The sequence below is a fragment of the Lactuca saligna genome, chromosome 6 (genome assembly GCF_052625555.1).
Source record: "Lactuca saligna cultivar CGN05327 chromosome 6, ASM5262555v1, whole genome shotgun sequence".
In the NCBI taxonomy this organism is placed as follows: Eukaryota; Viridiplantae; Streptophyta; class Magnoliopsida; order Asterales; family Asteraceae; genus Lactuca; species Lactuca saligna.
Window position 1 is genome coordinate 55,432,435 of NC_136422.1, and position 4,733 is coordinate 55,437,167.

The window sequence follows — 4,733 nt, forward strand, 5'->3', positions numbered from 1 at the left end:
GACCTTCCGTTGAAATGATTTATAGGAGAAAGTTTTGGACCCCTATTTGTTGAGGCGAGGTAGGGTAGTGAGTCATGAGGAGTACCGAGGTAGTACTCAAGAAGAAATAGATGATCGAGTAGATATAGGGTAGGCTTCAAACTACGTAGAGTCGTTAATAGATCAATATCGATCAATGACACTTCAATCTCGAGTTCCATGTCCGAGATTATGTGCTTCTAAAGGCGTTACCTTGGAAAAGTGTCATCCAGTTTAGGAAGCGAGGAAAGTTGGGCCCCATATTCATTGGTCCCTTCAGTTTTATCCGTCGAGTGGGCAAGGTGGCTTATCGGTTAGATCTACCAGCGGAGCTCAGTCATATCCACAGTACGTTTCATGTCTCTCAACTGCGAAAGTGTCTGATCGATGATTATGTAGTGGTCCCTTTGGATGACATTCATTTTTTATGAACACCTAAATTACTTGGTGAAGGGTCAATGGCAGCACCGAAAGGTTTTTGAGTGGACTTGGGAGCCCAATAGGGAGATGAAGGAGCATTACTCTAATTTGTTTGAAGCATCGGACTTCGAGGATGAAGTCTGATTCAAGTGGCGAAGAGTTGTAACATCCGAATTTTTTAGGTATGAATTTTAAAGTAAAATTATGAGTTTTGGATGGCCACAATGTGGTAGAAGTATCAACATGATATGGTATGGCTCACTAAATCGAGTATCTTATTTAAGGAGCCACGATGTGACACCATAGTGGTCATGACATGACATTTGGGCATGGGCAAACCCCAAATTATTGGGCTTAGGCCCTATTTAAAGGAAGTGATGACTAGGGTTTTCCCTACCCTCAACCTCCATCATCTCCTAACATCCTGAAGCAAACCCTAATCCCCCTTCCTCTATTCTTGATCTCATTTTGGTGCTCTTGATGAGCTTTTAAGGAAGAAGAAGGTTGTTATGGTGTAGAGATCATCTTGGTAAGCTCATAGATCTCATTTGAGCACCTCCTTGACTTTTATAAGTCATCAAGACTTGCTCTTTATTGGGTCTTTAGCTATAGATCTAGGTTTATTGCATGTTTTGGTCCTTTGCTATGTTTAGTGTGGAGGAATGAAATAAATTTTCAACTTCATGGCTCATCAAGGTCCTTTGAGCCGTAGATCTTCTAGATCTATAAAATTGTATGCAATTCGAGATTCTTGCATGAGCTTTATGTCATATTCTTGTCTTTTGACCTAGAAAAGTGGAAGGCATGCTTGGGTCATGCATGTCTAATAAAGATTAGATTTTTATGGACCATTAGGATCCTAAAAAGACGGGAAAGTATGAGATAAGGGCCTAATAGATTAAGGACTAAACTCATTAAGTTTTCCATGCATAGAACCCACAACGTGATGTGTTGACGTTCACAATGTGGGGAAATGAGGAATCACTACTGTTTTAGCAGGACATTGCCACGACCTGACCATAAGTTGGCCATGACATGAAGGTCAAATATCATTGAATTTGACTGTAGACTTTTTGACCTGGTTGACTTTTGGTCAAATGGCGTGTCTTAGGGTGTTGGTTGAGGTTTGACCTTGGGTTTTGTCAATAGGTGGGCTGTAGCACCGATTTCTGGACTTACGAGTAGGGGTGTTTGACTGCAAGTGTGAGCTGAGTCTTCTCAGTATACTATATAGGTTTATAGATTGTCTCTGTGACTCTTGCATTAAATACTATGGTAGGATCACAACAGTTGTATGAAAGATTGTGGTTGGATCACAAAACTTGAATGAAACACTGTGGTTAGATCATAATACTTATATGAACAACTGTGGTTGGATCACAACACTTTTTGTCTTTGTGACTTACATGGAAGAACATGGTTAGATCATGCTAGAAAGGCTATGGTTGGCCTATAGTTTGGAAGTGACTGTAAGACAATGGTTGGATCGTAGCATTTACTTACGGTTGGAATACACCCCTAAGGTCGAGCCCACTAGTATGTATGGTAAGTGGTATATTGTGGAAACTTGCTAAGCTTTGTGATTACGGTTTATGTTTTAAATGTTTTTAGGTACTTCCAATTCCAAAAGGAAGGGTCTGGCTTGATCGCACTACATCCCCTAGAGACTTACTTTTCTTTGATTATTATGATTTTACTCTAATGTTTGAGAGATACGTTTTAATATGAATGATTTTTGAACAAATTTTTATGTGATTTGGGTGTTTTAAAAAAATTTTACTTAGTATTTTTGGGTTGTTACATATATGTTATGATAAGGTTTGTAACTTTATTTAATAAACAATTGTAATCATGTCTCTGTTGGAACCTTAAAGTGAACCTCTAGCAATCTCTAACTCCTGAAGATCTGAAGTGGGTCTTAAGTCTGAAATGGTTGTGGTAAAATGAAGACATGATCTAAGACCACGTGTTCACTCTATGCATTAATTATTCTTGTCTTTTGCTTGATGTAACATTTCATAGGACCAAGTTTCTCTTGTTTATTTGGATAATCAGTATGTTAGAAGTAGTATTATTATATGGTTGTTTGTATGTCAATTGGTTTGTACTATGTTCCTCCTTGACTATTTAAGGAGTGTTTGAATGACTAGAATGATACAGATTGTTCTTCCAAAGATAGCATATTTTTACATTAACTCTTTTTCACCTTTTCTCTCATATCAAACTATTTTCAAACATTTTACTTGTTCATTTATTGTCTTTACCTTGATTATACTCATAGTTCTACATTTAATAGTTGAAGTACTTTGTTGATTTCTCTCTTCAGTCTCGACTGGTCTTGCTAGACTTGACTGGAACACATAATTATAAGCGGACATTGATCTTAAGCATTAACTCAATTTTTGAGTTTTAGAACCTTGTCCCTACGCATAAAATCTTTTTTTTCACAATTGGTATCAGAGCTTGAGTGGTTGTCCTCTGAATCGAAAAGATTAGATTATTGTTGACTTGAAACTACCTTGGTATTTCAGTCATTTCTGTGTTCAGGATAAAAGTTATTCTATATACTACTTTTGCTCAAGATATCTTAACTTCAATGGTGGCTTCTAATTCTCAAAAAATGTATTCAATGCAAATAGAAAATAGCGTGGGTTGCTCTTCTCGTGCCCTACTGCTAGTTGTTGAAGAGTATGATCATTGGAAAGTCAAAATAGAAAGATTTTTACTTGGAAAAGAAAAAGGTGAAGCTATCTGGAGATCCATTAAAGAAGGTCCTCATGCCCCAGTTTGAACAACTATTAGAGATGTTGTTGCAACTCTCATGGGTCAGGATGAACAGCTTCAAACACCCCTCACTGCTAATGACATCGAAAAGTTCCATGCTGATCAGGTTGTCTTTTCTAAAATGGTGTTTGGTGTTCCACCTTCTCTCTTTGAGCACATTAAGTTGTGAAAATCTGCCAAAGATATTTGGGACACACTTCAATACTTGTTTGAGGGATCAGAAAATATGAAGGAAAAACATCTAACTTCGGTTGTCAACAAGTTCGATACCTTCACTACAACTTCTAGTGAATCTGTTGCCTCGGCTTCAAACATATATCGAATCATTGTCAACAACATAACAGATCGTAGGATAGTCCGAAATACACTTGAATACAACTTCAAGTTCATCAATAGTCTTGGAAAGGGATGGGGAAATGTAAAATCGTGTCTTCAGAGTAATGGATCTCTAAAAAAGTTGAAGCTCTATCAATTGTTCGATGAGCTTCAACGCCATGAATCAAATGTTGCACAAACCCTATGAGAACTCATAGGAGGCCATTTAGCTCTTTTAGTTCCAACGATCCTCAGATTTTGAATATCTCGGTTTCTTACCCCTTCTCAACTGTTCTTCCATATATCCCACATCTTCCACCTTCACCACCAGCCTTACTTATTCCCACAAACAACTACCAATCGAATGGTGATCTCGACCCTGAAGAAATGGACTCCAAACTCCGCTCCCAATAGGAGTTTGCTTTACTTTCCATGAATTACAAGCGCCAGTTTAACAAGCCATATCACAAGTGTTTCCATGCTCCTCACCAAAATAATCCTCAGATATTCAAAAAACCTTTAGAAAACCCACCTGCTTACAAACTTAATCTTCCTTCACGAAATCACACCTTGGAATCTCCTCAGACTCTAAATATAGACAAACCCAAGGTCGTGTGTCACAAATGTGGTCATGCAAACCATTATGACAAACATTGTTTATCCGAAGTCACACAAAAACCCAAGATTAAGGAGACTTCTTACTAAGCACGTCGAACTCAAGAGATGGCTGAGAGTGAAAAGGCTTTTGTTACCACTGTATCAAGAGAAGTAGAAATCTGTGTCTTGTGGCTAGACAGAAAATTAAATGTGATGAAGGCTACTGGTCATCTGGATCAAAGGGAGATCATGAAGATGTTGAACCCAACTACTGCTACATGGCTACCAACAATCCACCTGGTAGAAGCATCGTTCAACAGGCACTCTGTGCTTCAGAGCAAGAAACAATATGGTATATTGATAGTGCTTGCTCCATGCACATGAAGGGGCAGAAGGACTTACTGCGAGATCTCAAAATTTCACCAAATGTTGGCTACATGACGGATGGAAACAACTCCAACTCTCAGATCATAGGTTATGTTATCCTTACAAATGGAAACTTCTCTATTTCAAATGTGGCATATGTAGATGATTTGAAACATAATATGATAAGTGTGGCTCAACTCACTGATGCGAATCAACGAGTTAAATTCTGCAAG